At 54.8% G+C, this 23,715-nt stretch overlaps 1 protein-coding gene and 1 long non-coding RNA gene across 5 annotated transcripts in view; both read left to right on the top strand.

Annotated features, from left to right (window-relative positions):
- NRG2 (neuregulin 2) overlaps positions 1–23,715 on the top strand; it is a 151,203-nt gene that overhangs the window by 5,539 nt on the left and 121,949 nt on the right. The window lies entirely within an intron of this gene.
- LOC147650401 (uncharacterized) lies at positions 17,683–21,368 on the top strand. Its single transcript, XR_015276702.1, has 2 exons — positions 17,683–20,001; positions 21,006–21,368. It is a non-coding gene; the product is annotated as an uncharacterized LOC147650401 (long non-coding RNA).

Genomic DNA, 23,715 nt, shown 5'->3' with positions numbered 1-23,715 from the left:
GTGACACGGCTCCCACGCAGAGCCGCTGCTGCTTTGCCAGGTTTGGGGCGCTGGATGCTGCTGCTGAAGTCGCCTCATCTCCATTCCCCTCCTGAGTCAATGTGTGACGCTGTTGAGTGTAAATGAGAGCCGCGCTGGTCCTGGATTGGCATCTGGGCTTCCCCAGGTCAGCTGTGCTGGCCCAGGGCAGGTGGGGGTGCAGATGCGGGGAGCTGAGGGAGGCTCTGGGCCAGGAGCAGCTCCGGGAGACTGATCCATGGGGGCAGCAGGTTTGGGAGGCTGCGAGCCCGTGGGCGACTCTGGTCGTCTGAGGAATTCTCACTGCAGAGGAGCCTGAGCGACAAAGTGCTGGGAGGTGAGGAAGTGCCTCCGCTGAGCCGGGAGGTGCCGGGGCTGTCTGGCAGCTCCTGTGGGTGCTCCGTGCCCGCTCCGTGCCCTGAGCGCAGCCCGGCCAGCGCTGCCGGCGCTGGTGGCAGCTGGGCCGGGTGCCAGGACATCCTGCCCCTCTGTGCTGCTCACAGGAGGTTTCCAGGATGCGGGTTCCCCCCTGCCCAAGCGCTGGACAGCCCTGCCGTGCCCGAGCGGTGCCGCTGAAGGCGAAGGCTGTGCCCCGCTCCCTGGCGAGGAGCTCCCTGCGCTGGGAGCTGCTCTGTCCGGTGCAGATGGCACAGGACGCCTGTCCTCGGCGGGGGCTCGGCGGATGCGGGCGGCGAGGGGAGGCTCTGGAGGAAGCTCATCTCCCTGGAAACTTTGGCAGCCAGGCGTCTGCTTGCCTGCTGAACGGGGTGTGCGGCAATGGAACCCCCGAAGGCACCGGCACCTCTCGGCACAAACCGGCTCCGTCCGGGGGAGAGGTCTGCCAAGTGCCCGAAGTTCTGGGGACAGAGCACTGAGCCTGCAAGGGTAGGCTAGAGATCAAAAGGAAGATGAATCACTGTGCTGCTCTTTCTCTGCTGAATGACCGTGCTCCCAGAGCCTGGCTGCTGCAGCTTGGGGCTGGACTGTGTGCTGCAAAGGCTGGGCTGAAGGGCGAGTCAAAACTGCTCTTGAATCCCCGTGCTCCAGCTCCACCCTGGATAAGACCCTGGCCAGTCTGGAGGATGGTAAATATAAGGTACCCCAGAAGATTGGTCCTAGAGGGGAGCACATGATTTGTGTCTTGAATGTTGTAGCTCAGGGGCAAGGTTCTTCTGTCCACAGCAACTCTCCCTGGCCTGGACAGTCCTTGAATTCTCTTTGTTGCAGTTGGTGGCCACAGTGGTTCTCTCTGGAACCCCTGCCTGCCCCACACCCATTGTCTGCAACAGGACAGTGCCTTCCTTTCCTGTATTCCCGTGTTTGCAATGGCCCCTGGAGGGCAACTGAGTTCATCCTTGCAGGCTATAGCATGTGTTCTGCTTTTGCAGGAATAATACTTCATCTCTGGTCACCTCCTGGAGCAGAGCTGGCTGCTTTTGTCCCTGGGCACAGCATCGCTCTTGGATGGGACACACCTGCCTGATGAGCAGGGATGTGTCACACTTGTGACAGAGCACTCGGCTCCCACCCTGTTTCCCCCCTCTGTCTCCCTGTCCTGGCATGAGGGAACTGTCCCTTGCCCTCTTGATGAAGGTGAGAACTCTGGGAAAGCCTTCCCAATGGGCTCAGGTGCTGGAAATGAGCCTGTAGGATCTGCAGGTGAGAGCAGAGCCCCAGGGCTGATGGAAAGCAGATCTTGGATGTGATGGTTTTCTAGGGCAGGTCTAGATGGGCAGTGCTGTGCCTGATGGCTGGTGGAAAGGCTGAGGAGGATGGGAATGCTCTGCAGAGCCTGTGGAAGGACACGCTGTACTACTTAGTGGGAGAGCTAGTCAGGTCGTGCCAATTTGGGGTCGGAAGGCAGGTATTTGCATTCATTATAATCAATCACTGCTCATCCACTTTCGGTAATGGCCCGGTAATGACGAAACGTTGCTCAGGAGCCTCTCGGTGGTCTCAGGGCAGGCAGATGGCTTGGCAGGAGGGTAGGGACTGAAATTAGGTCTGCTTTCTGGGCTGCCTCAAAGCTGGCAGCCACGCACGAGCCCTGGCTGCTGCCCTGGCTGGAGCCTGTCCCCGCCGGACCCTGGCTCCCGCTGCCGCACCGGCCGCTCCCTCTGCCCGGGGTGGGCAGCCTTGGGACAAACCAAGGGAAGGTCAGCATCAGGCACAGCCTTTACTGCCAGCCTGTGCCTTTCCCATTATGCAGAGGTGCGTGGGTGTGTGATTAGCAAAAAACTCATTAGCCCTGGGAGCGTGACAGGGAGCATGATCCATAGGTCAGGATGCCTTGTGGATCTTCCACATGGGTCCATGGGATGGTAGTAACAGTGAGGGTAGGAGTGAATGCTCCTGGCCCTTGTCTGGACCTGCTGCTCTAGGTGTTCCCCTCCAGCCTTCCTCAGGTGCCCTTCCGTGTGTCTTGGTGCAGAGAAGGCAAGGAGTGTGGATGTGTTTGGCTGAGTCTCCCCATGGCTGCTCTCAGCCTTCAGCCAGGCTGGCACATGCTGGGAGTGCAGCTGAAGTCACCAGCATCTCTGGGAAAATCCTCTGCCATGTGGGGTCTCAGCCACCTTCTCCCTGTATCTCAGCTGGGGGAAGGATCTGTCTTCCCAGCCTGGCAGCCAGGTTGGCTCAGCCCCAGCCCTGAACTCCATGGGCATCTGCCTGCTGAGGCTGGTGGGATCTGGGGAACATCAGGGACTCCTCTCATGGGGTGATGGGACTCACCAGCTCTGGATGTGTTTAAAAAAAGGCTGGATGTGGCACTGGGTCCCATGGTCTAGTTGTGCTGTTAGGGCATGGTTTGGACTCAGTGATCTGGGAGGTCTCTTCCAACCTGGCCATTCTGTTGAATTCTATTGAATGAAACAGAAATTTCTGACCTTGGGGTACCTGGCATGGACAGCTTTGAGAAGACCTGGAGATCCTTTCTTACAGCACTGGAGAGCCTGAATCCCACAGATACACCCCCAAATATGCAGAGCTGAGGCAGCAAGAAGGAGCTGGAGGAGTTTCCCTGCCAGGTCCTTCCTGCAGCTCCTGGCTTGTCTTGGCACTCTCGGTGTGCAGGCAGGAGGAGGCCCATTCCAACAGCCACACACTCAGCCCTGCTGATGGGCCAAACACCAAACAAGTGTTCCATCACCCAGTGATGCCTGACCTTGGGCATTCCCAGAAGGTGCCTTGGTGTCAGTTAAATGGGGTGCAGATGGGGTGGAGGTCTGGGCTACACCAGGACTGCTCCTCTATGGCACTTTCTGCCTAGGTTGGTGATTTAAGTTGGTCCTCCTGGTGTGGGGGACACAAGGGGCTGTATGGCTGCTGCTTTGTAGGATGGCTGCTTATCTTTCTTGGGCATTCAGGCACAACAGCAACAGCAAGTTCTGGAAAATGCTGCAGAACCCACAGGTCAGACGATGCCCAAGTAGGATTACAAGAAAGGAGGGGAAAACCTAGTAGGGGTCAGGTATTCTGGTGGATTTGGGAGGCTCAGATACAGCTGAGATTCTGGAAAAGGCTTTGAGGGTTTTGAACATTAGGGTATAGCAGTAGATGTAGGATAGTTTGGATGGGAAATAGGAATTATTCTGTACCTACAAGAGCTGGGGTGATGATGGACAGAGGATCACCCAAAAGTCCTTCTTGCAGAGCCTTGCAGACAGAGCCTCACTGCAGGGTGCAGTGGGCACTGAGGGGAAGGATTGGGGGTCCCCAAGGCCATGCCTGCATGTACAGCAAGGTTGGGTGCAGCTGCTGATTCTGCAGCTCCCCAGATGGCTCTGTGCCAGAAGGGATGGGCTGCACTGGGTGAGGCACAGCACGTGCTGAGGCAGTGCTGGGTGTCAGCCCCAGGAGAGGTGTGCTGTGGTCAGTAACTCCTCTGTGCAGCCTGGTCTCCATCACCTGGACCGTGTTCTGGAGAGGGAGCTTTGTGGCACACCCAGCCCATTCCAGCACAGGGATGTTCTGGGTGGGTTCTGCACTCTGTGCAGGGTGCTGGGCACACTCACTGCAGCCAGGGGTGTTTGTGTGGCTTCGTGCTCTGGAGGGAACCAGTGCAGGCAAGGGGGCTGTGCTTGGAGACTTGGTCCCATCTGTGCCACTGATCACAGGAAAGCTCCTTCACATCCCCACGCTGTGATTCCCTGCCTGACAAGCAGGAAGGATGCTGCTTTGCATGCTCTTCTAGGGAGCATGGCTCTTTTGGTGTGCTGGGTTCCCAACAGTGTGTCAGCCCCAGAAATCACCTGAAATGGAAACCAAAGCCTCCTCTCCCTCCAGCGCCTGTCACTGATGCACCTGAGCACAGTCCATGGCAGGGCTGTCCCTATGCCAGCAGCTCCTCTGTAGGGCTGGCAGACCCAGCTATAAAGGAAGCAGACCCTGCAGGGGTTCTCTATGCAGCTGGGGGCATCTGAGCTGGTGTTTGGGGTTGGAGGCCACCTGCCTTGTTCCTGGAAAGGGTCTGCAAAAGACCTGCAGAGTATCAGCCAGCAGAGTGTTGTCTCTCCTTGGGTGGCCACCTCATTCCGAATATTTCCCAGCCAAGCTCAGCTCCCAGCAGAGGTGTTAGATCCACAAGGACAGAAACTGGCGGTGCCCAGCCCTGCCTCTGATCTGCAGCAGCACACTCCATCTGTGTGGGGGAGCTGTGACGTGTGAGGAGACGATTTCTGTCAGTCCATTCCTGGTGACATGCAGGCTTCTGGCATCCAGGCTGTTTTCCTGGTGCTCAGCACTAGCTGGGAGTACTGGCGGCAAGCACGGATCCCCGAGGGCACTTGATGCTGGATGATGGTGTGGAGAGAGGATTTCCCAAGCTGTTGGAGGGCTGAGCAGCTCTGTGGTGCTCGCTGTGATGAAGGATGCTCGGGTGAGGCAGGCGGAGCGGCTGCTCTGCTGATGCCTGCGATCTTCTGTAGCTGCTGCACGGAGCTGAGGGATTAGGGCTGTGTTTTGTGGCTTGAAATGACCCTTAGAGCAGCCACCAGGACCCGTTCCCCACTCCTCTGGGATGCCATGTGTCAGTACGTGTCACTGGCAGGTGATCCAAACCCATCCAGGCAGGGATTTTCCTCGGAAGGCTCTTCCCAGCGAGAGGACAGACTACTGCACTGTCTGCCCGTGCTGAGCCAGCAAATCCAGGAGCCCTCCTGCCTTGGGCTGCAGCCGGCTCCAGGCCTCTCCTTCCTTCCCCAGCACTGCAGGCTGGATCGCCTTCTGCTCCATGTCATCAGGGCAGGGGCAGGGAGTCCTGAGCTGCCCCACCAGGACAGCACAGGCACGAGGAAGGGGAGGGAATCCTGCCTGAGCTGTGATGCACCTGTAGAGAAAACAGCAGAATTTGGCAAGAACACACATGATGTCACAGTAACCCGACAGGTAACTGGGAATAAATCACTGTCCCTGCAGGAAGGAGGGTCTGGATGTTTCTTTGAGCAAGGAGAGGGAATGCCTTCCTGTGGTGAAGTTTGACTCTGGCTGACGGGCGATGAGACCAGCAAACGCCATATTTAGATGTTAAATCACATTTAGATGTTAAAGCATCCAGGAGAGGAGCTGGTAACTCCCAAACCATAAATACATGAAGAAGGTTCTGGCTTCAGAAAGACAGATGGGCACACTGGAAGGTGCACTGGGAAGCTGTGACCTTTTGCAACCTTCCTGCTGGGACAATGCTGTGGTTTTCCCTCACTGATGCTGACAGATGCCTGTTGTCCATGTTGGATGTTGGCTGGCTGCACGCGCTGCAAGTTTGCTGCTGCCAGCAGAAGCTCCTGAGGCTGGAGGTGGCTCCTCAAGCCATGGTGCCAGACAGCTCTGAGCTGGAGAGAGGGGGCTTGTGCTCTGCTCTGGGTGCCAGGGAGGTGTGTGCTGTCTGTGCTCTGGTGGCACCTCCAAGAGAAGCCCCTGCACAGATGTCTGCAGGCCTTGTGTCTGGGAAGAGGGGTGCCGAGGCCTTGTGGGTAGGGCTGCTCTCCAGCTGGGATGTTTCCTTATGTTGCACAAGATTTACTGAAAGCCTCGTGTGAACCTGCTGGGAGGGGGTGCATCCATGGGGTTCTTTTCCCATCATCCCGTCTGTAATTCAGTGCCCTTTCCCGTCATTCAGCCTTCAGGGGGTTTCCCACCCCTCAGGCTGTGTCCCAGAGCCAGGAGAGCAGTGCTCGCCCCTTCCTCCCCTGGGCAGGCGATCCAATCCTTGCTGCTTCATTTCCTGGGCTTGTGGGGCATCAGATTAGACCTGACCTGGAGCACAGCACAGCTGAGCTCTGCCAAGGCTCTGATTCTGGCCCAAGGAGGCTGCAGAGCCCAAGGTGTCACATTCCAGTGTTAAATGGGTCAGTCCGGGGGCCTTTCCAGAGATCCCAGCAGTGCTCAGAGCCGGTTGTGGAGCTGCTGCCTGTGTCTCCTTTGGGCTGAGGCTGTGGAGAGCGGGCTCAGCAATGTCCCACTCTGCTGCCTGCTGTCACCAGGGGCAAATCCTGGTGCCATGGCACAGCTCCAGGCACGGCACACCTGCAGCCAGGCCAGAGGAGTGGTCACGGGGGTGGCAGTGCCTGCCGGGGAGGACCATGCACTGGGCATCTCCTGCTGAAATCTAAGTTCTACTTGGTGTTCCCAGGAGAGTTATCAGATCAGTGTGGAGACTGTGAAAGACACATCCATGTCCTTGGGGCAGAAACACGCCCAGCAGTGGGGTTTGGAGGTTTGGAGATGTTTGCTGTAGCAGACACACACCTGCCAGCAAGTGAGGCTGGGAACAGGATTTTATCTGGAGCAGTTTTATTCTGGGCTGAACTCATCTTCTGTTGGAGAGTGGGAGAACAGCAGAAAGGGGGGTCAACTCCTGGCTGCTGCACCTGAGGGGAACCCTCCTCCTTGAATTCTTATTTTCATGGATTATATTCTTCAAAATAATGTGGTTTTTTTCTTCCTCTCGGTAAGGGATGACACGGGAAACCCTTCTGCAAGGAAGTAAATTCTGCCTGTCACGGTGGCTTTCATTTGGCAGTGTTGAATTTCCTTCCATGCTGCTGTTGTCTTTCTCTTTTCCCCCTTCTCTCCCGCCCACACACACTCTTTCCCATCGTACATCCTCAGCTTTCAGAATGATAATTGCAGTTGAGTGAAGAAAAACCCTAACATGTTTTGAAGGATGGCTTCAGTGCCTTTTTCTGCAGTGTTCTCTGAGTCTGCACCCTGTTTGAAAATGTGAAGGTGTTTCAGTGACCTTTTAGACCAATTTTTTGAGGAAATTTCCTGCAAGTTCCTGGAAAGCTCCTTCTTTCCTTTTCCAAAAGCAGCTGAATGAGCTGTGGGTGCTCAGTCAGGAGAAAAGGAGGCTCAGGGAGGACCTCGTTGCTTTCTACAAATCCCTGACAGTAGGATGGACCTGGGGGTTGTTGGTCTCTTCTTCCAGGTAACAAGCAGCCTCAAGGTGTGCCTTGGGAGGTTTGAATTGGATTGGGGAAAATTTCTTCATTGGAAGGATGGTCAGGCATTGAAACAGGCTGCTCAGGACAGTGGGGGAGTCAGAATCCTTGGAAATATTTAAAAAATGTGTAGATGTGGCATTTGGGGACCTGGTTAAGTGGGGAATACAGTGGTGCTGGGTTAAGGGTTGAACTTGATGATTTTAGAGTTTTTTCCCAACCTTAGCAAGCCTGTGATTCTACTCATGGTGGGATTGTGAGCGCAGTGATGCTTCTGCCCATGCACCATGTTCTGGGATGAGCAGGGCAGAGGAGGCCAAAAGCCCTGCCTGGGGCTCCTGGCCCAGCCTGGAGCTGCTGCTCTGACCTCTGTGAGCAGCTGCTGGACCAAGGAGGTTTGTGCAGAGGGGCTGTGCCCTGCTGACCACTACTGCCAGCCTGTGAGCTGTTTCCCCAGATGCTCCTGGGCCACAGGCTGCGTGTGCCCCACGCTGTGCTGTGGCCAAAGCAGCCCTTCCCAGCCCAACATACTGGATGTGCTTTGGAGAGCTGCCAGACCAGCAAACCCACGCTGGCCGTGGCCATCCTGCACTCAGCAGCTGAGTCTGGCTTGGCAAAAGGTGCAGGATGGTTGGGAGAGGAGCTGGAGAGGGAGAAGTGGGAGGGGAGAGGCCATGCCAGGCAGGTGGCTGTGGTGTCTCAGTACGTGAGGATTGCCCTCCCCCTGCCACTGACCCTTCTGTGCCTCGGCTGGTGCAGTGTGAGCTTCCTGGGGATCTTGGCAGAAGCCACACTGTGGCTGCTGCTTTGGCTTTGCATCCAACTCAGTGGAGATCAGAGTCCTTGGAGAAGCCTTCAGAGTCTCATCAGTGTCACTCTCCTGGTAGCTGAGACAGCTCTGTGCTTCAGGGTGAGATGCACTCAAAGGAGAAAATACCCTGGGGCAAGCCAGGGAACAGAAGCCAGCATCAGCTGGAGCTGTACCGTGTCGGGTGACCTTTTTTCTCCCTTGAGCAGTCTTGCTCCAAGGGAAGTGGAGGACCCTTGATGCTGAGATGCTGCACTGAGACACCCAGCAGCGTGTTCTGTGTGTCAGAAGCTGCCTGCAGCGTGCGCGGGTGTTTATGGCAGGGAAATGAGGCAGCTTTGCCACAACCCGTTCCCAAACCATTCCTAGTTCCACCTGGCTGCTTCCCCAGGCAGCAGAGGCAAGGGAACCGTGCCTCCTGCCCGTGGATGCGGGGATATTTCCCTCCCCTCCCCCTGCAATCAGATGCTTGCAGAGCAGAGCTTGCGGCAAGCCAAGCATCGCCTGCACTCCATCAGACGTGGGTGTCTATAAAAAGCCTCCCTGGGGTTGCGATTGGGTGGGTTGGCTGTGCCACGTGGTCTCTCGTAAGGCCCGTGTTGCTGAGCAAGTGGCATTCCACTTATTTTTGGCATTAATAGTCTTTAGTTAATACATAAATTCAGCTTAAATTCTGGATGGAAAATAAATCCCAAGTGGAGGCTCTGCTAATAAGACGACAGACGCTTCGGGGAGCCTGGGACGCCTGTCAGCGGAGCGGTCGTGGCTGCTGAGATCCGAGAGCAGCAACATGCACAGGCACGAGGGCCTGAAAAGTTACCACGAGTTGTGTGACTGAGTTAAAGAAGGATTAGGCAGGTGGCTGAGGTGAGCTCTAGCTTTACCTGCTGGAGCTGAACTCGGTACAGCAAATGCCCCGGTGAGATGCCCAGTCCCACCTGGCCTGTGGAGGAAAGGGAGCCGAAGCCTCAGTTTGGGTCTGAGCACTGCAGAACGCCCTCGTCTCTGGTAATCTCCTGACAGGCACACTTAGCCTGAGGTCCTCTGCTCTGCTTCACTCTTGCTAACCCCCTGGCAGTCCTCCCAGGCTTCCCCACATCCTGGTGCACCCCAGGGGAGCTTCACCCCAGACATGGGTGTGCTGAGGGCTGCATCCCAAGGGCTGTGTCCTTCAAGAGTCATACATCCCTGTGAGGACCTGGCAGGGAAAACCACGGCCAAGGTGTGCAGAGGGTGGGACCTCGGAGCTCTGACCTTGGGCTTTGCTCCATGGCTTGGTGCTGTCACCTGAAGGAGGGTCCAGAGATCCCAGCAGGCTGTCCCAGGGTTTTGTGGCATTGTGCTTGCCAGGGCTGTGCCACGGGGCTCTGCAAGTCTGGCAGGATGGAGGGTCCCAAGCCTGAATTCACTGTGTCCACGATGGTTTTGAGGGTCGAGGTTGGAGCTGACTCGTGTGCAGTCCCCGCTCAGCAGCACCAGTGCTTGGTGCCCTGCTCACCCCCGTGCTGCCCACCACACCTACACAGGGGCCTGCTGATGGCTCTGCAGCCCAGAAGGGGAACAAACCCCTCCTCATATCCTTCACATGACCACGCTGGAACTGTTTTGTGCCTGTGTGCCAGACTGACAGACCAAGGGGGATATGCTCACTCCCATCTCCAGCTGCCTCCTGAGCTCCTCCCCACTTTTATCTGACTGCTGTGAGATGAAATCCAGAATACATTGGATGCTTTTAGAGAAATGCCCTAGTGAAGTAGCAGCTTTCCAGGAACCTTTCCAGGGGGGTGCTGCACTGATGGTCTGCCAGCCTGTCCCACTCCAGCCCTTCCCTGCCCTGTCCCTTCCCCTGGAGTTGGGGCACAGGGTGTATGCCACTCCTAAGGGGAGGTGTCTGGGTGACTGGACCACAAACCCCATGGCTAAGGGGTGGCTTGCCAGCTCCTGATGGTCCTCATTGTGTTTTCATGAATTTTCACTCTTACCAGCACTGAAAAGGGACGTTATCCAGGGTTCTGAAGAACACTTCATCCCAGTCTCTCCAGCCTCACCTTGTACATGAGGTCAGCCCCTACATGCTCAACACTTTAACCCTTTGCAAGGAAGCAAACAGTTTAAAGAAATTTTCAAGCCTCAGATCTGGGGAGCTTCAGGTTTCAGCTGCAGCCAGGACTGATGTTCCAGCACTGGCCTCATAAAGTGGGGAGAGTCTGAGGGAATTCCTTTCCCCATGTTCCTTCCTGTGGATTTCCATCTCACCCTGCTTCTTTCATCTGCAGTTTCCATCTGAAGGAGTGACAAGGGAAATCTCAGTTGTTTTGTTTCTCTGGACAAGGGTTTGCAGCAACATTGCTTTCCTGTAATTTTGGTGCAAGGGAGGTGGGACTCATTTCAAAGTCGGTGTGTTGCAGTTGGGAAAGCCCTGGCTGGTGGGACTGGTGGTTACCCCTGGTTCACAGCATGAGGGGGTGAAGTCTCAACTACAGCCTCTGTGTAACAACCTGGGGGCTCTGAGCAGAGCTGTAGGTGGATGTAGTCATCCCTCTCCCTCTCCCTCTCCCTCTCCCTCTCCCTCTCCCTCTCCCTCTCCCTCTCCCTCTCCCTCTCCCTCTCCCTCTCCCTCTCCCTCTCCCTCTCCCTCTCCTTTCCTCTTCCCCCACATCTGTGTTCCCATCTGGGACCTGCCTCGGGGACGCATCGCGCTGCAGTAGAAGCTGCAGCGTGAGCTGATGCGGGGGCGGCCCTGGGATGCTCCTCTCTTGGAGCAGGGGCCTCAGGGAAGTGTGTGTGTATGTGTGTCCCTGTGCTTGTGCCAGAGGCTTCCTTTGGAGCCAGAAATGATCAATGGGAGGAATCCCAGCATCTTCCTACCCAGTAGCCAGCGAACAGGCTCTTGGGATTGGCCGTTGCTAGGCAGAGGGATGGCCAATGAGTGCACAGTGGTCCAGGCACGGCCGGGACATCCTGCCTGCGACTGCCGCCTGTGTCCCGAGAGGACAAACCGTGGTGAGGGACAGCAGTACACAGGAGGGAGCATTTGGCATGTGGAGTGAGTCCAGGCCGAGCAGAGCCGCGGGGTTTTGTGCCTTCGTTTCTTGCCCTTCAGCCACGCCCCTCCCTGCTGCCCTTCTGGCTCCTTTTAATCCAAATTCCTCCGTCACTACCCCGTGTATCCTGAGCCTTTGGGAAGCTGAGTGCCCTCTCTGCCCCTCTGTCCTTCCCCAGAGAGAGCTGACAGCGAGGTGGTTCTCAGCTGGAAAAGCCCAGCAACAACTTTCTCAATAAACCAGCACTGAATAAGGCAGAATAAAGAGAGTATCTAGTGAGAAAATCAAACATTCCTCCAGACGCTGGGCACCCACCTTTGTGCAGCATCAGACAGACTCTGGGCAGATTTTTCCCATGTCTCAGAACAGATCCAAGCCAGGGAGGGAAGCTCTCCCTTTTGGTCATTCATTATAGAATTTCCTTCCAAGAAAACAACTCTCAAAGATGTTCTCACAAGGGCTCCTTGCTGCACTGTTAAAAACAGGCAAAGCCACACAGATGGTTCATCTTCTGTGCTTGGGGGGGAGCTGCCACGGGCTGCAATATCCTGCTGAAATTTTCCCATGGGCAAGGGATGTGTGTGGCACAGCCCAGCCTGGAATGTGCTCAGTACACCCAGCACAGCCCAGCACAGTCTGGGCATGGCTGTACTCAGCTCACAGGTGCAGCATAACTCCTCAAGGCACAGTGGTCTCCTGCTCAGGATCAATACATTCTGAAGCACTCCTGAAATGTGGGATGCCTTCTGACAAATGCTGGGGAACCTTGGACAAGGGCATGGAGTGGCAGGACAAAGGGAGATGGCAACTGGGACGGGGTAGAAGACAAGCAAAGGATGGGAAAATAGCTGATAACTTTGGGAGAGAGCAGCCTCTGTGGCAGCCCCAATCCCAGCTTGTGATGGGTTTGGATTAGCTGTGGAATCAGGGCAGGGGATGTGGGGAGACGCCTGTGCACAGGCAGGGCCAGCCAGTCCTGCTCTGCCTTGGCTCTGTCACTGTCCCTGCTCCGTGGGGCTGCACTAATCCCCACCAGGAAATGCAGGGAGGGAGCTGCGCTTTGATGGAGACAAGGAACGGTTTAGAGGGAATTAGAAGGGATTTATGTTGGTGGAAGAAAACACAGTAAGCGTGGCTGGCCTGGCCTGGGTCAGGGCACTGGGCTGTGCAGGGGGCTGGTCCTGCTGGACAGGGCCCTGAGGAGCTGCTGTGATGCCAAGGGCTGCTCACCAGAGTTTTCCTTAAAGCCACTCTTCCCAAAGGTGCAGGACTGCACATGAATCTTAATTATCTTGTAGAAGTTTTATGGTGACTGGAAGAAGCCTGAGAGAATGAACAAGCAAAGCTCATCCCATCTGGAGATGAATGAAAATGTCCCAGCATTTATTTAGTATCTTTTCTGTGCGCTTGAAATTCATCTCCCAGCTTTAGGTTGTTCATCTCTCAGCTCTGTACAGTTTTGAGCTAGCTACAAGAAGAACCTGAAAATGTCTGTTTGCAGGTCTCACTGAAAGTTTCTCCCAGTTAAAGCTTGGTTCCAGTTAGAGCATGGAATGGTTGCTTTGGGTACCAGCACTGCCATTGGCAGCTCTCAGTCTGTTGTCCCGAGGCTCCCCCGTGCAGCATTGTCCCTCCTGGCTGGCAGCTGGCTCTGCTGCATGTGACAAGGCAGGATGTGGGATGGACAGGCTGCAATCCACCATCCTGGGAGCCTCCAGGGGCTCCCAGACATCGTCTGTTCCTCTTGACTTGCCTGGACAGGCGGCAGAGGTGGTGCTGATCCCGACCGCTCCGGTTGCTAATGGTTATGGAAAACATCCTGCTGGCCCAGCAGGTCCTGGCTGTCATCCCCAGCTGTGTCTCTGCACCAGCAGCTGGGGAGAGTTGTTGGAGCAGTTTCGCTTCACAGCTCTGAGAATGCCAGGACGTGGCAGCGTCTGGAAAAACACAGGCAGGCTTCTCCGAAGGATCCAGGGACCTGGCGGCTGGGAGGGAGGCTGACAGCATCTCAGCTGCCCTCGGCCTGCTGCAGAGACCACTGCCACCTTCCAGGGCAGAGATCTCCCAGCCTGTCAGGGAGATGTGTCTGAGCTCCCCGTGGTGCCTGGCAGGACTCCCTCACTCAGAAATCACAGGTTGGTCCTGGCAGGCAGGGATTTGGGATGCAGCCGGACTCTCCTCGGGGCTTGCACCTCCGTTTTGTGGGGCAGGGGCAGAGCCTGGGGGGGCTCCCCGTGTTCCAGCTGCTGGACAGTGCTGCACTGCATAGTTTTCCTTGTGCACTGCAAGGGATAGAGAGGGGAAGGGCAGGAACCTGGCATGGGGACAAAATCTGCTGTCCCCAGGGGCATCTGCAGTGAAAGCTCTGACAAGGTACTCAGAGGTGGCCCTGTGCTCTGCTCTGAGCACAGGGAATGTCCCTGCTCTGCTTTCTGCTGCTCTTCATCTCTTTGGGAAGAGATGGCAGGTCAGGAAGGAAGAGAATAAGGGGCAGCACATGTGAGGAAGCAGCAGAGAGAGAGGTGCAGGAAAGCTGGTGGAGATGTGGTGGGGGAAGGCATGGGAACCCAATGATCATTTCGGTCATGAAAATGATTTCCCCTGATTCCACAGAAGGGTCAGCCAGGCAGTCAGAATCCTGGTGTGGCTCTCCTCAAGGTCATGAAGCCAAGGCTCCTTTGGAGCAGTCCTGGGATGCTGCTGAACATAATATTTGGCTGAGCTGAATACTTCCCTCCTCCAAACACTCATGTCCAGCAGAGCCTCTGACAGAGCTCCAAGGTGACAGAGCGATTTGTCAGTGGCCCTGTCAGATGCTGAGGCCTTGTTCCACTGAGAAAGGATTTTAGGCTGTGACATGCACTCACATACCCATTTAGCTGCCAGCTCCAGCTGGCTGTTGTTTTCCTGCTGCTGGAGAATAGGGTGAGGGATGGACTGACCTGTGTTTTATTGGATCTACCTAATTTTTTAATGATTTACTTGCTGGAGAGAAAACAAACTGGGGCAAGAATTAGGCTGCTCAGACAGACACTTCTCATTTTTATTTCAGACTGGGCCTGCTGGGGTTCCCCTTGCTTCAGGATGATGGAGAAACTTGGCTCTCCTGTCCCATTGGGTGCTGGATATGTCTTGCTGTGGCTTTTCTCAAAATCCCTCAGCTGCACTGCTGTGGGATTGCTCTCTGGCACCGACACCAAGACACAGGTGTGGATCAGAACCACTAAAACAGTGCAGAGAAGGGTTCTTAGTCCTGTCAGTTCTTGAACTGTGACCAGGTATTTTTTCAGCCCAGATAAAACAGTGTCAAGGCATCTGCAACACTGTGAGAGTGCAGATGCTCTTATTCCATGCAGTTTAATTTACTGGTGTTGCTGTGTCTTGGTGTCTGGCTCTCAAGAGATCACAGCTAAGAGCAGCAGCGCTGCCCTGGGAGATGATGGGCACTGGGAAGGAGCAACAGCCTCTCCCAACATGGTCTTCTGGGCTTCCCTTCTGTGGGAAGGCTGTGGAAACCCCAAACTGGGTCTTCTCTCTGCCCTCGTGCCACAGGGCTGCAGGGGAGTGGGAAACTGTGGCAGATCAAGGTGCATGGAAGGCTTTTCATGGAATGGCTTCCTGTGGTGAGGACTTCAGGGTCCTTCTCTTCCACAGGGGCTGATGGAGGCAAAGCATCCCTGGGAAGGACCAAATTCTGCTAACAGGCTCCACAGGAGGGGTTTGCTGTGGCCAAGACAGAGCAGGAGCCTAAATCTGACTTTGGGGGTGCTCCAAGCTGTGCCCAAGGAGGAGCTGGATCTCCATCACACTCGACACGCTCTGAGGAGCTCACAGCTGGAACATGCTGTCCTAGAAAACGGAGCACGTTAGTCCCACAGTCTCCAAGGCTCCACTCCTGTGGAGTGACATCCAGTCACAGTAAAGTGGGACAGGAGAGACCTGGTGACAGCTCTGACGTGGTGCCAGCTCAGCTGGGAGGAAATGACGGGTCTGCCAGCTCCTGTTTGCCTGCTGGGCTGAGCCTGATGTGGGTTTTCCCCATGGACTTGGAAATACATGGAGGGGAAACCAAGGTAGAGAGAATGAAGGCCAGGCTCTCAAGCTCAGCCAAATGGTTTATTTTTCTGTGCTTAACAATTTTTCAGATCCCAATTAAGGACCAATCGAATGATTAGTGTCGCTGCGTCTTAATTAAAGTTAAATAGACTGTGACTGTTGCTAATGGTGGGCCAAAATGGTTTTCCTAAAGTGACCTGTATCACCTCTAACCTGCTTGGGGTGGAGCTACAACGCTGTGGAGGAATAATCTGCCTGAGACGGGATGTTCAGCTGTCACACAACTGCCACTTGGTGTGGGAGGGGACTCTTGGATTAAAACCATACCTGGCAATAATGACACGTTGCTTTGCACTTGGTTGGAGCAGCCCAGGGGTTGTGGTGGAGACGGGGGCACTTGTCCTTGTTCTTATCCCACCTTGTGGTGCTCCCTGCTCCCTTGGGAACAAATCTCCCAGGCTTGCTCTCCTCCTACATGTCCTGCCCTTGTTCTGCAAACCAAAACTGCCAGGATGCCTTTCAGCTGGGGTAAAACTATACATCTCTAACGCTTTTTATCATTAATGACTGTTTGAATTTTATGAATATGTGGGAAATTAAAGCAGCCCTTCTGCGAATTTGACAGGAGTTCATGCACAGCACTGTTCATTCCATCACTTTAAGCCCAGCTCTGCTTTGGCAGTGTTGACATCAAGAATCCAAAGCTGGATTTTTGGTTTGCCACAAGGAAAGGGCTGGACACAGGACACACAGCTGCCTGCTCTGTGGTCATGCCAGTGCAGACCCCATAAATCTATATATCTTAATTATCACAAACAATGCCTTCAGGGAACGCTGCTGACACTTTTCCATCTAAAACTACATATTCTGCTCTTTGTGTGGTTCCAAGGAATTTCCCATGGGATTGTTTTCCAGTAGAGAGAAAGCCAATGATGGGCAACTAAAGTGTTGTCAAGAGCTCACTGCAATGTCCAGCTGATTTCCCACTCCCCTGCTGTACAAAGTGGCCTTTGCTTGTCTTCATCTTCAGAGATATCCCATGCAGGGATGCTGACGAGTGTCTTGGTAAAAGACAGTGCTCAAATAAGTTGTGACAGAGGGTCTGGAGGCCTGAGAGGGCCCTGCTGCAGCAGAGCAGTGCTGCAGCCCTCCTGATCCCCACTTTCACCCGGATACATGGAGGCTCCTTGGGCTTTAAGCTGATACAAGACGAGGAGCCCAGCACAAAGCCAGCTGTATCCTCTTACACAAACACCAGTGCTGGGAATTGCAAGGGATCTTGGAGGATTGAGAGTGGCCAACTGAGGGAAGCAATGAGCTGGGACAGGGACTTGCAGGTACAAGGGGCTGGAGGGACCTGGAAAGGCAGCCTCTGTTGCAAGGGACCTCCCTGGATGCAGTCCTGGGAGAGTGCTGGGAGATTTTGGATGGAATTCAAGAACCGCATGTGTGGAAGTGTTGAAAAGGCCTGTGGATGTGGCACATGGTTTGGTGGCAGTTAGCAGCTGGACTTGATGATCTTAGAAATATTTTCCAACCTTAATGATTCTAGGATTCTATCTCCTAGCAGGCAAGACACTTCTCCTAAATTCAAGTTCAGTGGGGAAATGATCTACAAAATAGGTGTCAAAAGGGATCTAAAGGGCTCCAATCCAGCCTCCCATCCATAGGTGCCTGGTGCAAGGTGCAGCATCAGCTGCATCTCAGGAGAAATTAATGTGAAAACATTCATATTACCAGCCACAGCTTGTGCAAAGCCAATTTTACAGCCTGAAGATATGGTCTGATAAATCAGGAGAGACTTTGGGCATGGAGTAACAGTAAGTTCTGAGCTGGGGGAAGCATTTTCCTGGGCTCTGGGATCAGGTGGAAGCTGCCAGGTAGGCTGGAAATGACTGGAGGTGTGGGGTGGTGATGGTGCTGTTGCCTCAGACACCCCTCTCTTCTGTGCTGGGGTGGAAGGAGGTTTGGAGATAGGGCTGTCTGGGGCCCAAATCCCCAGAAATCACAAATGTGATTTCTGCACATTACAGGAGCTTTAACACCCCAGCTGGGGCAAGGCTGCAGGACCCCATGCACAGTCCATGTGGGGAGGCAAACTGCTTAGCACCCTGCCAGGAGGTAAATCCAGAGCCTTAGCAGAATTACACCCTTGGGAGGCACAATCCCTCACCAGCACCGAGTCTTTCACAGGTCTTGAAGAGGTTGGATGGAAAGATCTCAGCTCTCTGGAACTGCTCAGACTGATCCTGGTGCCGTGTTCCAGCCGTGTCCTGGTGGATGGGCTCCATCCACGCTCTTCCCCGTCCCTGCTGGCAGTGCCCCCAGGCCAGTGTTCCCCTGCTCAGGCTGGCCGTGGCAGCCAGCCCTGCCCTTTGCCTGCCTGGAGTTGCCAGACACGGAGCAGATGGTTCCACCCGCACCCAGACGAGGCTCCGCGTCCGGGGCTGACATGGGAGGCAGGAGGGATGTGTGAGCATCTCCACGTTCCCCCGCTGCTGCCTGCCTTCCCACCTCTGTGCTTCTGAGGGATAAACCTGTGGGGTGGCTGAGCAGACAGAGCCCTTGGGCCCGGCGCAGGCCCGTGCAGGCCCGTGCAGGCCTGGCAGGAGCAGGGAGAGGAAGACTCGGGGTTGTGTTTTGCAGGGACTCTGTTTGCAGGGGTTGCTGGTCACACACTGACCGTGGTGCTCGCCAGCTCCCGAGGGAGGGAGCAATCTGTGTCATCTCGCAGCGGGCTCCCTTAAATCTCGGCCTGATTAAGCAATGGCAATATGGGCCTGATATGAAAGAGCCTTCCCTGCAAAGGGCCGATTGTGTGGGCAGAAATAGCCTGTTTAATTGTTCGCAGGGCCCTGCGGCCGGAGGCACACGAAACCACCGGATCCTGCCTTCAATTGAGCAGGAATCTGGAGATGAATAGTGTCCATCAGTGGCTGGTGCTGTTTTGGGTACAGACCGACCCTGCTGGCCGTTCACCTGAGAAAGCTGTATTTGAACATTCAGTGTTTTGTTTTCAACCTCAAGATGTCTGAGGGATTTGGGGAATATCCGTTCAGCTTTTGACCTTTTGTTTGTCCTTGAAAAAGCAGTGTGTGGCTTTCCAGGGGGAGGCTATCCACTAAAACATCTGTGGGGCACAGGGGTGCTGGGTGCAGGGTGGCACTGCTGCAGGAAGAGGCGGTGGTGTTGATAGGTCTTGGGAACAGTTCCTCCTGGATTCCTGTGCTAGATTTTAGACCCACTTGTGAATGTGGCCAGTGGTTTTCCATCGACACATTTGCCGGGAGCTGTGTCAGAGCAGGTCTGGAAAGAGTTTGATACTGAGACATCTGATGAAAAACTGCTGTGTGTAGTTACGTCAGAGTTATTTATTCATTGCATAGAGATAAAAGCTTTTTTGATGGAGTGCAGTCATCTTAGCTTGTGGCTGTTGTTTTTCTTAGTTTCTTGTGTATTTTAGGAATCTAATTAATTATAGGGAGTGATTGATGCTTAGAAAAAATACACTTCAAGCTGAGCTGCAGTTTTCTTCATGATTTCTTTGACTTGATGCTCAGAAAGCAGTGAGCCAGGACCTACCTTGGCAGCAGGTCTTCAGCATTCAACAGGCAAGAATAAAACATTGCTAATTGCAACTAGAGCAAGAGAAGGACCAAAGCTGTTGGGCAGTGCAGGCATATCCAGAGGGAGCTCAGCAATGCCTCAGGACATGTCAGAGGGGGTTGTTTGAGCCCCTCTTAGCTTATACTCTTGTCTCCCTGAGGAGCATTGCCCTGGACTGCTTGGGCATGCAGGTCTGAGGTGCCCTCAGTGTCCATGCAGGGGTCTAGTTTGAGATCCCAAACTTATTTTGATGCAGGGACAAGGATTCGCTGTCCAGCAGGGGGGAAGCACCTTCCTCCTTCTGTTGGGCTCACCTGCTTCATTCCCCAAGAGCCTCAAAGCCTCTCTAGAGCCAGATGTACAATTTTGATAGCTGTTTTGGGATTTAGATGGTATGCCATGCTGAGGGACTCTGCATTCCATGCAGATGCCAGCTGTCATATTCAGGCATGGTGGCCCAGCCCTCTGGGCTTTTGCCAAGGGCTGCAGGCCTTGCTGAGCTTGCAGCACTGGAGGCCAGCTGGGCTACCTGGCCTGGAGGTCCTGCAAAGCTTCACTCTGGCCTCATGTATTTCTCTTGATTCTCTCTGTCCTGGAGACAGGCTGTGCACCAGCAGGGCTTGATTGCTGTGACCATTTGGGCTGCTCAGAATCAGGGAGGGGTCTCACTATCCCTTTCTAGGACCTGATAATCCCACCCTAAACACACCTTTCTGACAGTGTAAACCCTGTTATGGTCACATCTTCTCAGTCTCCTCTGTTCTTCCCCACATGTCCCTGCCAGCACTGAGCCTACCTGCCCTCGCTGCCTGCCCAAATCTCTCTGCAGCTCATCACCACCAGCATCTCCTGACAGATTGGCAAGATCTGCACAATGAACATATCTTCTACCACATTTTTCAGTTTTGCCACCAAATTTTGACAGAGCCAAGTGCCTGGAGCTGTTTTTGCTGCCCTGTGTGTGCTTGGTGACCTGGAGGGGGCCCAGCCAAATGTCTCCTTGGCAGTTCCCAGCTGTTCATTCTCTCGTGTAAGTGTTCTTACAAAAATGACCTGGTCCTGAGCAGCTGGAGGAGTTCAGCTGTGAGATTGATGTCTGCCCCCATCTCTTTCCTTTCTTTCAAACTGTGCTGCTCTGGGAGGAGAGGGCAGCTCTTGGAGGACACTAGTGCTGTTGGATAACCACAGCTCATTGGACAGCCCCAATCCCAAATCCTCCTGTCTTTAAAATAGGCAGTAGGCTGGCAGCTGGGATGTGTGAGAGGGAGCAGGTGAGTCCATGGGAGGAGGAGAGCCAACATCTCAAGGACCTGGGAATCAGGTGGCATTTCCTTGGGACCCTGTGGGGTTTTGCTGTAGGATAGAAGGAGTTGCCCCAGGGAGCAGGGGCTCAGGAGACTGTAACCCCATAAATCTGTGGCACTGTCATTTGCCTTTCTGGACTATACCTGAGCTGCTCATCTGGTGTCTCAGCTTTGTACTGGGTTCATGTTTGGAGAGATCTACCCAACCTGTTCATTTTCCCAGCCCCTGGACTATACCAATAGTCTTAATGGCAGGAGATTTTTTGTTTAGCCCCTTCCTCCCTGTTTCTCTAAACTCACTTTGTGCATTTATTTCCTCTCCCCATTTCTTGACTTGTCTCATGTATGACAGCCTAGCTGAGATTACCACCATGATGAGCCTCTGCCTTGATTTCAGGGTGGATAATAGAGCATCCAGCATCTGATTTAATTTTTGCAGGGATTTGAGTTCCCTGGGAAAACTCCCTGGAGAGATGCTCAGCTTAATCATGATTAAGGCCAACAAAAATCTGGTGGCTGATCCTCTGAGAAAAGATTGATCAATTGGTGAACCTGGGGCATCTGCTGGAAACTGATAGCTTTTGGGGGCTTTACTTGATCTGCTTTCACCACCTGGGCTGTCCTACACTGGGAGACCTGCTGGAAACACTGGTGCTCATGAGGGTGCTTCGATCTGCAGAAGGCTCCATCTACTCCACAAGGTGTCATGGTTTTCTCTTTAATATCCTAGGGATTGTTTTCAGGCTGGGGATGTGTGTGGAAGGAAGAGCCCGAGGATGCAGATGGAATGGAAGAAAATCTAAGTGATTAAACGGCTGTAGATGAGTGGAGATATGGCTTAAGAGATTGATGGCCGCCTGCTGGGTGGAGAGATGGAGGGAAAGATTGGACTCACGTGCAGCGAGATTGCACATCTGCCCCCCCTTCCCATGTTAAATTGCATTTGTTACTGTTTTTTAGCCTTCCCCTGGGTTAACTTCCACAGGGCTCTGTACCACACCTTTATGGCCACATCTGCTATTTCCACCTCCCAGACTCTCTGCTCTGTTCTGGAGTAAAAAGCCTATAAAATAAACCTTGTGCAGCCACACAAGCTGTTTGCTGTGCCGCTGTTTTCTTTGGCTGATGTGAGTGCAATGCGCTCTGGAATGTGCATGACTGCCTGTGTCAGTTAATGCACACAGAGGAGGGAAAGCTGCAGGTGAAAAAATGCATTGAGCATTGGTGTGCACCCCAGCAGATGCAACACTTTTGACTTTCTTACAAGAGTGGCCTCAGTGGTTTCTGGAGGCTGCAGCTCACGGCAGAGCTGAAGCTCTCTGACCAGCGCTCTGCTCACCCTGTGCAGGGTGAACACCCAGTGACTCGGCAGGACTGGACTTGATGTGATTAACGAGCTGTACCTGGAGTAAATTCCTCTGTCCCTGCCTTGGTGGTGCTTTACACAATCTGCAGGGATGAGCGAGCGTGGGAGTGGAGCTGGCAGGACGTGCTGAGCTGCTGCAGGGATCTGTGGGGATGGGGGCTGCCGGAGGCAGGGCGGTGGTGGGGAAGGTCTGTGCCCCCACAGCACCCGGGGCCGGGGGACCAGTGACCCCCGAGCGCTTGTTGTCCCCCACTAGGTGGCACTGGGAGCCTGCGATGGTGTCCCCGTCCCCCAGCACAGCCTGGCCTGCCCCACTCCAGGGGCAGAGCACAGAGGGACCCGCGCACCGCTCTCCATCCCATCCCATCCCATCCCATCCCATCCCATCCCATCCCATCCCATCCCATCCCATCCCATCCCATCCCATCCCATCCCATCCCATCCCATCCCATCCCATCCCGAGCTGAGTGGCATCTGGGAGCTGCGGTGACACTGTTCCTGTCACCCCAGGAAGGAGTGGTTGCCACGTGTCCTGTGCTCCACATGCTGACCTGGCTGCTCCAGGAGTCATTGCAGGGTGAGTGTCTCCTGTGGAACTGGTGCCCTGAAAATCCTGGTGGGAGTCAGAGCCTGGCGTGTGCGAGAGCCAGGGCATCACTGGTAGCTGGTGAGTGCCACACGGGGAGCCACAGCACTGCTCATCTCCTGCTGGGTGTCACTGCACCCCAGGGTCCTGCTGGGGTCTGGGATGCCCTGTGTCCTGCACTGGGAGCCTCTGCACCCCCAGGGTCCTGCTGGGATTTGGGATGTCCTGTGTCCTGCACTGGAAGCCTCTGCACCCCCAGGGTCCTGCTGGGATTTGGTCTGTTCTGCTGGGACACCACACACCCTCTGCTCTGCCTTGCTGGGGTCAGTGCCTTTTGCACATGTTCTGCTGGCATGTAGGACACCGCTTCTGCTCCTGCTAGGAGTCCCACCTGTGTCCTGCTGGGAGCTGGAGTGTCACTGAGGGCCTTGGCACTGCGTGTATCCTGCTGGGAATCATTTGATCCCTTGTGCTTTACTGGGAGCAGGTGCATGTTATGGAGCTCAGCCCTCTGGGACCTGGGCTCAGTTCATCATCATCATCCTGAGGCATCAGCTGGGAGCTGGTCCACGCCACATCAGCCCTGTCTGTCTGGGAGTCAGCATGTCACATGCTGGCCATGTCACATTGTCCCTCCTCTCTCTGCCAGGCTGTCACACTGAACCCACTCGCCCAGTCTGGGGGACTTCTCCCAGCCAGCCCAGCAGAGCTCCTGCTCCTGGGATAAGGACCAGGGACACCCAGCTTGCTCTGCTGAAGGTCCCTGTCTGCAGCTGGCACCGGGATATTGTAGCACTGTGATTATTTTAATTAATTTATTTTAAATATCTGTAGTGCTGAGAATGAAATGGCATTAAATGAGCACATCCCACATCCCCACCATCCTCTGCCACAGCTCCCAGGAGCAGCAGCAGGATTACAGATCTCTCCATGCCTGTCCCAGTGTGTGCCTGTGTCTCTCCACCCACCCACATGTCCCATCACTGGATCCTGCCCTGACAGCTCTGCTGGCTCAGCACTGGGGCTGCATCCCGCAGTGCCTGAGGCTTCCCCAGCCCTGGGGATCCTCTCTGTGTCTCTCTCTGGGCCCAGCACTCCCCGCAGGGTGAGTGGGAAGGACGGGGAGTGTGTTACTGCTCCTCACACAGGGAGGGCTGAGTGCTTCAGGTTGGTGTTGGCAAGGACGTGACCTGGGGCTGAGGAGAGCGGCTGACAGGATGAGCAGGCAGCTCAGGGAGGAGCATGTGTGTGCTCCAGACACCTCTGGAAGGGGCTGCCAGGCCCTTCCACACATGGCTGAGCCCCTGGGCCAGCAGAGTCTGGTACCTTGGCAGGTTATTTGCAGTGGGAGGGACAGGTAAAGCTGAGTCCTCAGTACTGACAACTCCCCACAGTGGAATGGGGGGAGAATTGAAGGTAAAAGTGTGATAACTCGAGGGCTGAGATAAAGGTTGTAGTAATCAAAGCAAAAGCCACACATGCCAGCAA

This window comes from Cyanistes caeruleus, chromosome 15 (assembly GCF_971803275.1).
Source record: "Cyanistes caeruleus chromosome 15, bCyaCae1.hap1.1, whole genome shotgun sequence".
Lineage (NCBI taxonomy): Eukaryota > Metazoa > Chordata > Aves > Passeriformes > Paridae > Cyanistes > Cyanistes caeruleus.
Note: the sequence above shows the minus strand (reverse complement) of the source record. Positions and strands in the feature narration are given on the sequence as shown.